This window comes from Aquarana catesbeiana, linkage group LG07 (assembly GCF_042186555.1).
Source record: "Aquarana catesbeiana isolate 2022-GZ linkage group LG07, ASM4218655v1, whole genome shotgun sequence".
Taxonomy (NCBI): Eukaryota; Metazoa; Chordata; class Amphibia; order Anura; family Ranidae; genus Aquarana; species Aquarana catesbeiana.
In genome coordinates this window covers 25,274,924-25,287,728 of record NC_133330.1, presented here as the reverse complement: position 1 = coordinate 25,287,728, position 12,805 = coordinate 25,274,924, and the positions used below count along the sequence as shown (strand labels likewise).

Here is a 12,805-nt window from a genome sequence, read left to right as displayed (position 1 = left end):
GTGTTCACTTTGCAGCAGTGATTTAGCAGCTTAGCTTAACCACTTCCATACCGGGCCTATTCTGGCACTCCTCTCCTACATGTAAAAATCCTAATTTTTTTTGCTAGAAAATTACTCAGAACCCCCAAATGTTTTTTTATATATATATATAATATATATAATCATTTTTTTTTTTTTTTTTTTTTAGCAGACACCCTAGGCAATAAAATGTCGGTCATTGCAACTTTTTATCTTGCACGGTATTTGCGCAAAAAAAAAATTTCAGCCGTGGTTTTTTTGGGGAAAAAAAAAGTTTCATGATTTAAAAAAATAACAAAACAGTAAAGTTAGCCCAATTTTTTTTATATATTGTGAAAGATGATGTTACGCCGAGTAAATAGATATGTCACGCTTTAAAATTGCACACACTCATGGAATGACGCCAAACTTCAGTACTTAAAAAATCTCAATAGGCGACGTTTTAAATTTTTTTACAGGTTTTGTATTTAGAGTTACAGGGGAGGTCTAGTGCTAGAATTGTTGCTTGCGCTCTAACGCACGCAGCAATACCTCATACGAGTGGTTTGAACGGTGTTTACATATGTGGGCGGGACTAACGTGTGCGTTCGCTTCTGAGCTACCGGGGACAGGGGTGTTTTTAAATTTTTTTTCATATTTTACTTTATTTTTTTTTATTTTTACTTTTTTTACAATTTTTTTTTCACTTTTATTCCTATTACAAGGAATGTAAACATCCCTTGTAATAGGATTAATTTGTGACAGGTCCTCCTTTATGGAGAGATTCGGGGTTGATAAGACCCCACAGCTCTCCTCCAGGCTGGAAAGCGTGAGATTGAGAAAAAAAAAATCCATGATCTCATGCTCACCAGCCTCGATCGCGGCTTTGTCTACATCCGCGGCCCGGACGTGACGTCATTACGTCGCGTCTGGGCCTCCGACGGTCATAGCGATGACCGGTGACCATCTGGTCACCAGAAGTCTCTATGCTCATTATCTGGCGCCGTCCGATTCTTTCTCCGGGTCCCCGATGGCACAGGAGAGCCCGGAGAAGCGGCTGGAGGGGGGGGGATGTCCCCTCCCGTGGGGGGGGATGTCCCCTCCCGTCACCTTTAAGAACAATCAAGCAGCGGAACTGCCACTATGATCATTCTTATGGTGCACAAAATCGCTGGTTGAAAACAAGGATATCTGAATGATGCCTGTAGCTGCAGGCATCATTCAGATATTCCCACTTAAAGTCCGGGACGTCATATGACGTCCTTGGGCAGGAAGTGGTTAAAGTGCCTCCCTAGAAGACTGCTGTGATGAAGGGGCTCACTTGCTGCTGGGAGTGTGAACCAGGCTGCTGAGTCACTGCTGGCAGGGGGGAGCGGAGATGCAGAGTCACTGCTGAGAGGGTGGAACTTGGCTACTAAGGCAAGGCCATACACGGTGGCAATCATTCCTGCAACCACAGGTTGTAGGAAAGGAATTTTCCTAATTCCCCCACCAACATAGTGTTGATGCCAGAATTCCTTCTGCCAATCCATTGTCTTCTCCTGGTGGTGGGGGGGAAGCCATCCCTGCCGGGACAAGACAGTGATTAATGCTAGTGGCTATACCAGCCGCTAGCGATAATCGCAAGTAGAATCTGGCAGGCTGGTTGTACCCAGGTTGATCAAGCATCTTGATACATTCAGCCCAATTATACATGGTTTGAATCTCGGCCCAAACTGTCTATGGCCGGCCTAAGTCACTAATAGGTGGGAGGTGCTGAGTTGCTTATGAAGAAGGAGCGAAGATGTTGACTCGCTACAGAAAGTGGGAGCGGGGGAAACTGAGCTTCTGTTACTGCTAAAAGGGGGCAGCAGGGGGGACGTGGAGCTGAAAAAAAGAACTTGGACTACATCAATGTTCATTCTGTGAATTTGAGGATGAATTGTTCCACACTGCCTGCAGCTCCAAAGAGCAAAGGGGACTTGTTTTAAAGCTCATTTATTGCTTATTAAATGCAGGTTAATAGTTGATGTTACTGTCAATGACCTGGCCTTAGCTTTGCTTTAAAGGATAAGTTCACCTTTCATAACATGTTACTCGTTACTCTGATATTCAGGGTGTAACGTGTTATGAATGGACCCCGCTCCCCCGCTTTGACAGCTAGTGGAGAATTTTATCCCCCTGCTAGCTGTCGCAATTTAAAAAAAAACGCGGCCATGCGGGGCTCCCCCTGGCTGGCTGCGTCACTTATTTACAGTGTTCTGTGAATCGAAAACTACAGGTCCCAACGGACTTTAGTGCCTGTCAGCTTTTCGTTCTCAGTGAATGATCGCGGTGCTGTGAGCGCCGTGGTAGTCAATTTCATTCTTCCTTTCGGAAAGTATCGGCTTGCTCGTTTGAGGTACGTGCAAGCAGATACACTGACGGATCTTCAGGAGACCTGCATAGCATCAGAGACGCCGGCTCCCCCCAATAAAAAAACAATAAATGCACATTTTTTTACCTGCATAAAAAAAAGTGCATTTTTTTTTTTTTTTTTTTTTGGCAAAAGGTGAACTCATCCTTTAAAGCTGAACGGAAGGCTTAAAAACAAAATATATAACTGTATAAGCCTATTTTTAGTATTTGTTTCCTGTATTCCCCAACAGGAGGACTTGGACTAGTGGTGGAAAGCGCAGCACTTACTAAGGACTCTGTCGCATACTGTCAGTTTTTTATAGGCCCCCCATAAATTGGCTGAAATTTGTGCCATGGGTGGCCCAGCAAGCACATCATTTTCCACCCAGCTTGGTCGATTTTTAATAATTTTCCACCAAGTTCATTTTGATTTTTTTTAAATGGGCTTTTGTCAAGTCGAGTGGAAAATTATCAGTCAAACACTGACTGCATCCTGTCAGTTGCAATCATTGTTCTGCAGCCCCCTTGCATTCAGGTGGCCATGGGTGCTGCAAGCTGCATGAGTACAATATCAAGCCATCTATGGCCACCTTAAGGAAAGAGGCATATAAGTGTTTGATGTTCTTCACTGTCCAGTCAGCAAGCTGCGGGGTGGGTCACAGACTAGCTGTGTTGCTTAAATGTATAAAAGAAAGGCGAGATCGGATTGGCTGAATAAAATTTAAGTTTTGCAGGACAAGATAATTTACATGAAGTCATTTCATCCATGTAGCTGTTTCCCCGTGTTCTGCCTGTGAACATTTTTTTTTTCTCTCTCCATTGAAGAACACAGAAATTCAGAAACAGTTGGGTTATATTGCCATCTTTCAGAGGGTTAGCAAACAAAAAAGTTGACATCCCCTGTATGACCCTTTCCTTTACGCAGCATGCTTCAGTTTTTGCTGGTGTCTTAGGAGTTTAGACATCCTTCCTTCAGCTATGCTAAACAACATTCTATCAATGTTTATGTTCTAGCCTTCTTGGCTAGAACTTGGTGACTTCATCAAAGATTTCTTGCTATACCACTTATTGAGCTAGTTTCTTTATAGCAGCCGACTGGATCTGTGTTCTCTCAGTATTCACTTTGGAGGATATGCCCAGGCCCTAGTGGACTGGACTCTGCGTTGTGGTGCTTACGGACGTTTGTGTACTGTTTTTGCCGCAGAGCATTTACGCGGCCCAGAGTTGTGGTACAGCCCCAGGTGGGCTGTTTGTGCACCTATCTCATCTGGCAGTTTGCCTACCTAGCATTTGGATATTCCATATACCACGTACCTACAGGCTAAATCCTTGTGTCTGGCATATCTAGCTGCCCTTCACTTGGTTTCTTGCTACTGTACATAGCTGTGCCTCTCCCTGGATCTCCCTTGGATCCACACACCATGGAACCCTTCGTTCCCTGTTCTAATGGGGATTTGCCTTCTGGAGTTATTCCTCCTATGGATTTACACTCCCAACAGGAGAGTTCTGTATTCTCAGATAATGCTAAACCCTTCATGGTTCTTTGGTACCCCTTACTATTTATCTCCTCCTGAGTTATCCGATGACTTGGTCAGCCAGAACCAACGCTACTGATCCTTTCCCTAACGGGAACCTTTCCTTTTGGAGGAAACTGCTATTTCTCAAAGTGGTGGTCATTAAAGAGGGTCAACTGCTGCAAACTTCAACCAGATGGGGCCTCACAGGGTCTATGTGTTGGTAACTATCAGTTGCTTACAGGCTAGGCTGTCCAGCTCAAATCCTCATTGAACATGTCTACACCTTGTGTGCCAGTGGAAGCTTCCTTAATGATCAGGTGGAGTTTCTCCTCCTTCCCTATTTGGTGTTGTATTTGGAGGATTACAGTTCTCCTTGTCAAAAGAAGTTTATTGAGTATACAATATTATAAAGATACATAAAGTAAGTTTACAAGGATCTATAAAGTAAGCTCATTGTTTTACAGTAGGGTTTATATAGGTAAATATCATGAAATTTCAAATATTAGACATTGGGTTCACGTAAACCTAAATTAAAGATATATATCATTTCCTTAGTTACTTTTGTAGGTATTTAAATGATTTATACCTACTATACATATTGTTTACAGGTAGAGTGTATATAGGTCAAATAAATTCTGATAATGAGCTTTAATCGTAAGGTGGAGAAAAGGAAAGAGAAAGAAGAAAAAGGGTAGAAAGGCAGAGGTATGGTCCACAAGGTTGTCCTGCTCGTCGGTTTATTATTCTTTTTAGTTCTCTTTGAAGCCTTAGACTGGGTATCTCTGTAAGTCATTTAATCTGTTACCATGGCAACAGGACAGAGTCATTGAAATTTGACAGGAACTGTTGTTTTATCCAAGGATGCCAAAGTTTTTCAAATTTTGGAATTTGATTTTGATCGATGGCTACCATCTTAGCATGGGACATTGTATTATTCATTCTGTGAATTGTTTCTGCTAGTACCAATGTAGGAGATTTCCAGAGGATTACAGTTCTAACAGTCTCCTCTTTCGTTGTCTCTTGGTCTTCCTTGATATCTGGGAGCCTGGACTTGGGACTAGACATCTAGATGGGTTTTTTTTTTTTTTGGACCAAGAAATCTTAGTTTGAGGTGGTCTTTCCCCATACCTGGGGATTGAGTCTAATTACCCATAGCAGCAGATCCACGTTACATAGTTAATCTGGTTGAAAAAGACAAATCCATCCAGTTCAACCAACAGTAAAAAAAAAAAACACACAAACAGAAAACCTCCATATACACTACCCAATACCCACTGTTAATCCAGAGGAAGGCAAAAAAAATAAAAAAATAAAGCACAATCCAGTTTGTTCCAGTGGGAGGACATAAATTCCTTCCTGATCCTCCAAGAGGCTATCTGATCTTCCCTGGATCAACTTAATCTGTAAATATTAGTATCCAGATATATTTTGTGCATTTAGGAAAGCATTCAGGCCTTTCTTAAAACAATCTAGTGGGCTTGCCAGAACTAGCTCTTAAGGGAATTTCCTACTGCGCAAGTCGCGCGGCGCTTTGTCAATGGCCGGCTGTCTTCTGGTACCAAATCACAGTGGGATTCTGTAAAGGAATTTTTTGCTAGAAAAAAAAATAAATTAAGCAATAGCTAGCATGGATTCATAACAGACGATAATTGTCAGAACATTCCTGAATTTTTTTTTATGAGGAGGTAAGTAAATCCTTGGACACAGGGGTGGCTGTGGATGTAATATAATTGTATTTTGCAAAAGCTAATGTGTAAGGTAAAGTCTACAAGCTTGAAAAATTCAGTTTGTAAAAGGACATAAAACTGGCTAAAAGACCAAATTCAGAGAGTAGTGGTTAATAATTCACTCTGAATGGTCTAAGGTTATCAGTGGTGTACTCCAAGGTTCAGTGTTGGGACCCTTACGTTTTAAAATATTTATCAAAGATTTAGGGTCTGGGATTAAAAGTACACTTTCAGTGTTTGCCGATAACACCAAGCTATGCAGTGGAATAACGTCCTTACCAGATGTCTCCAACTTACAAGCTGACCTCAATGCTCTGTCTAATTGGGCAACTGTGTGGCAAATGAGGTTTTTTGATAATTGTAAACTTATGAACTTGGGGGCCAAGAATATGCATGCATCATACATACTAGGAGGAGTACAACTGGGGGAATCAATGGTGGAGAAGGATCTGGGTGTTCTGGTAGATCATAAACTTAATAGCATGCAGAAGACAGCAGGGGGGCTCGCCGCACAAAAGAATATGACATCCTGCGCCATGGATCGGAAGTACACTATGTACTTCTTAAAAAGGTACTATAGAAGAGAATTTTTTTTTTTTTTTTTATCCAGAAACGAGGGGTGGAGAGGTGGTCTTTCGTTTAAGACCACCTCTCAAAAGTGGGTGGAACTCCGCTTTAATCTCCTCTTCACAAGAGAGAATAAATTCAGTTCCTCATAGCTGAGTTCCTCCATGCCTTTTATCAGTTTGGTTGCTCTTCTCTGCACTTTCTCCAGTTTCCCAATATCCCTTTGAGAACTGGTGCCCAAAATTGAACTGCATATTCCAGATGAGGTCTTACTAATGATTTGTACAGGAGTCTGGAGTCCATATCTCTTCTAATACAAGAAAGGATTTTGCTTGCTTTGTAAACCGCAGCTTGGCATTGCATGCTATTATTAAGCTTTGGCAATCATTTTGATATATTAAACTGTAATGCCCCGTACAAACGATCGGACTTTCCACCAACAAAACCGTGGATTTTTGTTTGAAGGGTGTTTGCTCAAACTTCTCTTGCATTCACACGGTCACATAAATGTTGGCCATCAATTCCGAGCGTGGGAACGCGGTGACGTACAACAAGTCGAGAAAGAGGAAGTTCAATAGCCAGTGCGGCTCCTTCTGCTTGATTCAGAGCATGTGTGAACTTTTGTGCGACGAACTTGTGCACACACGATCAGACTTCCCGACAACAAAGTTTTGTTGGCGGAAAATTTGAGAACGACAGCAAATGTTCGATGGAACATACACGGTCAAACTTTCCGAAGACAAACTCACATCCAACATTTCCCGTCAGAAAATCTGACCGTGTGTACGCGGCATAAAGGCTTTTCACTACTTTGGCTATCTCATTGCGAGATTATCTGGCCAAGCAACCTCTCTTTTATCCTTAAACCTTTCTTTCCATGAATTCCAAGGGTTAGAAGTGTAATGCCGCGTACACACGAGCAGACTTTACGGCAGACTTTGTCCGGCGGACTTTATGACGGACTTTCCGAATGAACAGACTTGCCTACACACGATCAACCAAAGTACGACGGATTCGTACGTGATGACGTACGACCGGACTAAAACAAGGAAGTTCATAGTCAGTAGCCAATAGCTGCCCTAGCGTAGGCTTTTGTCCCTCGGACTAGCATACAGACTTTTCGACCAGACTCGAGTCCGTCGGGCAGATTTGAAACATGTTTCAAATCTAAGTCCGTCAAACTTTTGAGAAAAAAAGTCTGCTGGAGCCCACACATGATCGAATTGTCCGACGGACTCCGGTACGCCGGACCAAGTATGCCGGAAAGTCCGATCGTGTGTACGCAGCATAAGACTTGGGCCATTCATTTATAAACCAAATGATTGTCTTCTGTGCACCTGTTTTTGTCCAATGATGCCTTTAGACCCCTTTCACACTGATGTGCTTTTCAGGTGTTTAACGCTAAAAATAGCACCTGTAAAGCGCCTGAAAATCGCCTCTCATGCCTCCCCAGTGTGGAAAGCCCGAGTGCTACACTGGGGCGGTGTGCTTGCGGGATGGGAAAAAAAGTCCTGCAAGCAGCATCTTTGGGGTGGTTCCCAAAATGCCCTGCCCATGGAAATGAATGGGCAGCGCTGCCAAAGCCCCGTAACACGGGCCCTTTTAACCGTAGTTTTTAGCGACACTTTACCGCTAACGGACCCCCGCCCCAGTGTGAAAGTAGCCTTAGGGACCTGATTTTATTTCCTGGGAAATTGTCCCAGTGTTTTTTTTTTTTTTTCAAATATAATTTTTATTAATGTTTTCAGAAATGGACAAGGTGCAGCAGTTACAACAGTAGCTATTAACAGTGTAGGTCGCAGCCACCCATTGGTATGTCTCATTAACATATATTAGATCCATCATTTAGCATATTGAAGCTTTCACAGATGACTCTCCAGCCATCCCGTAGCTATATGGGTCTGGTATTGTGAAATATGCACCCCAGGGTAGTCAAAATAGCATATGCTCCTTCTCCATTCCTTGTAACAGAAACCATTACATAGCTAAAAAAGAAAGGTGCCCCAGTGTTTTTTATTGATCAGATCTCGTTTGTCTAGTCTTATGATGTTCCAGCTGTTTTTATGGTTGTTTTGGTCTGCAGCCACTTGCTTGTGCAGACTCAGTTTCCCTTTGGATGGATTCCTTCTCCTTGGCCGTGATCTCTTCTGTCCTGGTCTTCAACATCTGGTTGATTAAGTGTGGTCTTACTTTGGTTGCAAGCAAGCTCCCTGGTCTTTCAGGGCACTTCCCCTTTTTGATTGGGTGTCCTCTGGTTGTCCTGTGTTGCAGACAGTTCCTTCTGCCTGTTTGCCAACTCCGTTGTTTTTACTACTTTTGGTCCTGATTATTTCTGAATTCCTGTGTCCCTCAATAGATGATGCAAAAAACAGAATTTTGTACTCTCCGTAAAATATATAAATATATATATTCCCCCCCCCCCCCCCTTACACACACACACACACACACACTTGTAATTTTAAAGAAAATGCTAAGCCTAAAAAGTTGCATTTCAGTTTTTTTTTTATTACTTTTACCTTTTTTAGTTTTTCTTGCACCAAAAAAACAACAGTCCAGTTAAAGACTGTCTGGAAAATGACTCATTTTAGCTCGTGTATGTATTAATGAAAACGATTGTTCTCCTGGAAGCCTAACTTCAACACATTACTGTAGTGCTCTATAGTACATCTTATTACCTTATTCCTGTCCTTCGTGATACTGTTTAGTTGGACTAACTGATTGGGGCCAGGTGTGCAGCTGCTGTTTGACCAAACAGTAATGCTGAGTATCATCCAGCAGATGGCAGAGGTGAATGTGTAAACACATTAAGTCTAAGCTTTTAATGCAAATGCATAAAAGATGAGGGAACAAGCGGTGCATGATGTATAAGTGATAAGCAGCAGTGTGTGTCCTTACGAGGGCAAGACTGCACAGAACTTGTGGACAAATTTAAGTCCTGCTTCTTCCATGGAATGTGGCATTTCAAATTAAATATTTAGACTCATTGTGCTGGGAGTTTCAGCCCTTCTAAGTTCCTCTTGTAGTAAAGTTATACCCTCCCACCTATTACTTGTCGCAATGTGTATAGTTCACCAAGGCAGACTTGTGTTTTGTTCAGGAAAATTGAACTTAAGGTTATTTGACATCCAAGTAAAAATTGTAATATGCCCTGTTCTGGCATGAAGGAGTCAAAAAACCTCAGCAGCAATATTTGGAGCAAGTGGATTTCTTCTCCAATCCATCTTAAGGAGCTTAGCGTTTAGTTATACAGCTCATACTGAAAGCTGGAGGAGTGCCAAACGGCATGAGTGGGCAGATATTGTGAGTTCCTGCTTGGATGTTTCCAGCGTGGTATACAGCAGTGGTCATCAACCCTGTCCTCAGGGCCAGGTTTTAAGTATTACCTTGGGGAGATGCAGACTAGAATACTGCAATTATATCACCTGTGATGTATTTCAGTTATCTTGCAAACTGGTCTGTTAGTGGGCCCTGAGGACAGGAGTTGATGACCACTGGTATACAGGACCTGTAAAGTGGTCTCATTTTGTAGGTCTGTACTCCGTCCTCCAGCAAAGCTTTGCCTGGGCCTTCAAGCTTTTGGTGATCCCCAGTTCAAGCTCATTTGGATCTTGTGAATGAACCTAAAGTGTTTCTAAACCCAAGAACAAGGAGATAGTGGGGTTGATTTACTAAAGGCAAATCCACTGTGCCATCTTTAACTCACAAGGTGCTTGGTATCCCAGTAGAAGATGCACCGTCTTCAAGTACCCTACTCAATAAGTGGTTGGAAGCCCTTTCTAGGGCTCTTTTCTTCCTGTCAGATCCTGCCCGTCACCCATTCCTGATTGTGACTTTACTTTTGTCAAACCATGTCTGGTCAAAATTACTTAAAAAAGATCTAACCACTGCTGCTGTTCATCCCTTAATTTTTGAAGGCATAGAGCAGATGGTGGTAGCATTAAACTTCAGCTGTCATGGTTTGCTGAAAGCCTCTCGTCTCATTTCCCACGTGACTCATGTTGGTACATATGTGTAGAGCTCTTTCACTAAAGTGCTGGTCATAATGTCCCATACACACGATCAGAAATTCTGTCAGAAAAAACTTGGATGGTTTTTCCGACAGAATTCCGCTCAAGCTTGCCTTGCATACACACAGTCACACAAAAGTTCTCTGAACTTTCGACCGTCAAGTACAACACTACGACGAGCTGAGAAAATGAAGCTCAATGCTTCCGAGCATGCATCTAATTGTTTCCGAGCATGCGTGATTTTTTGCACGTCCGAATTGCATACAGATGAACGCATTTTCGGGTAGGAACTTTTTCCGACCGCAAAATGGAGAACCTGCTCTCAATCTTTTGATGGCTGGAATTCTGCCAGCAAAAGACCGATGGAGCATACACACAGTCGGAATTTCTGACCAAAAGCTCACATCCGACTTTTGCTGGCGGAATTTCTGATCCTGTGTACGGGGCATTAGAATGCCTGTGTAATAATTAAAAAAAAAAAAGACATGTTTATGGCCTACCCCTGGAATATTTCGGACTGGCTATTGATAATATTCTCAAGGATGTTATGAATGACAAGTACCCATCTTTTTCAGTGAAAGAAGCTTAAAGAACAAACTGCAAATTCTTCTCCCTCTCATTCTATTAAGACAGTGTTTCTCAACTCCAGTCCTCAAGTACCCCCAACAGGTCATGTTTTCAGGATTTCCTTCAGATGAAACAACTGTGGTAATTACTAAGACAGTGAAACTGTTCCAATCACCTCTGCAAAATAATGGACAGCCTGAAAACATGACCTGTTTGGGGTACTTGAGGACTGAAATTGAGAAACATTGTATTAAGAAATGTCCCTTGCGGTTCTCCACTCCTTCAAACGCCTAGTCGAGACCCCCCCCCCCAACTCAGATCCCAGTTCACCCAAAAGATCTGGCGCTTAATTTGCCAAATCCTCAGACAAGCCTGTCGGGTGGCTGGCTGGCTCGCCCTTGACCTAAGCAAGCAGCCAAGCCAACCCCTGATGTAATGCTAACGTTCTGGCCAATACAGGATTTACCCGACAACTCTCCCTGATGTGGGACTGGTGGGGCGGAGACTGACCCCCAATCCACCCTCCTGACTGTGTGCTTCATACCCCTCACTCCCAGAGGTTCCAGACACTGGAACCTCCTCCTGGCCTCGACAGCCAGGGGACGCCAGTAGAACTCATGCTTACACTCTTCAGAGCAGCGTTCTTACCAAATAAAGGCGCTACGAGGCTGGATGAAAGGCAATGAAAGCCTCAATCAATCATGGCTCCAATAGAACAACACAGTTCAGTCATGCAATGGACTCTTCATCCCAGGCCCTGATGGTGGCTGCTCTTGTCCCTGCAGTAGATGGGCCTATGTTCTTTCTGATCCAGAATGAGGGAAGTGGAAGGGTAAACCATCTCTACAGCTCTCTCTCGCCTGGAACTAGGATGGGGAACACCAAGGCACTCTACCCTCCCCCAAGAGTGGGGGTAGCAGAAGCACAGCATATAGATTATTGCTTCCTCCGCAGTCTGCACCACCTCTCTGCCTGGACACCCAGCCTTCCTTCAGGGGGGAGGAGGCACCTTAAAGGAGAACCCTCTCTATCTTCTGCCCAAAAGCCTTCTTCAGCATGAATTGATGCCCCCAATCTCTATACGGGGCAGATGTTTGTTAACTTTTGCAGACATTTGGACAGCTTGCATCAAAGATACTTGTGTGTCGGAAGAAGTATCCCACAACCACAAATTGGAGTCCGACTCCCTGCCTTTCCTCTGTATCTCACATCTAACTCTCCTGTGCTATCCCACAGATGAACAGATCTCGATAGAGACCTGTCAAGCCTCCTGGACTAAGGTGTAATTTCCTCAGTTCTTGTCCCAGAGAATCTGGGACAAGAACCTGCTCACCTATTTACAAACTCAAAGGGTTAGTTCACCCCATCTTGGATCTCAAAGCTCTGGATGTATTAATTTGGGTCCAGAAATTCTGCATAGCATCCAGCACATCTGTCATCGCCTCCCTTCATTGGGGAGGCTTTCTGGCTTTGGTGGAACGTGAGGAAGCTTACATGAATGTCCTCATCCCCTTTTTTTTTTTCCTTTCAGTGCATCAGTGATTCCTATACTTTGCTGTGGAGCCCCGCACTACCAGTTTGTGGCTCAGCCCTTGAATCTATTGGATTCTCTTCTTTTTGCAGGAGTGTCTTGGCCTCCTTTGAGACCGTTCTGTTTTCCAGGTTTCACTTCTGGAATTTTGATGAAAAACCACAGGAATAAAAGTTGACCATCCTCTCCGTGCCTGTGGTGCTGTTCATTACTTTTCACATGGTGTCCACCTGTAATAATATTTTGCACCTTAGGTTCCAGTTGGGTATAGCTCACTCTGGAGTCATCACCCGCCCCCTAAAGATGAGTTGTGAATAGTAAGAAGCAGTTGCAGGCACTTGTGATTTATCTCCAGAAGCTGTGAGTAAAGCAGAACCTATTAGCTTAGTTCCACCCCGCCTTCCGCAGATGAGGCAGTGAAAGCAATCACAAGCATGATATTAGGAAAGTCTCTGGGATTACATGAGACTGCTACTGAAATATAAGTGCTCATATTCACTACTCAGCACTCCACAA

General features: G+C 43.3%; 1 protein-coding gene across 1 annotated transcript in view; it reads right to left on the bottom strand.

Annotated features, from left to right (window-relative positions):
- Window positions 1-12,805, bottom strand: part of USP19 (ubiquitin specific peptidase 19) — a 176,648-nt gene that overhangs the window by 52,096 nt on the left and 111,747 nt on the right. The gene's annotated exons all lie outside the window — the stretch shown is intronic.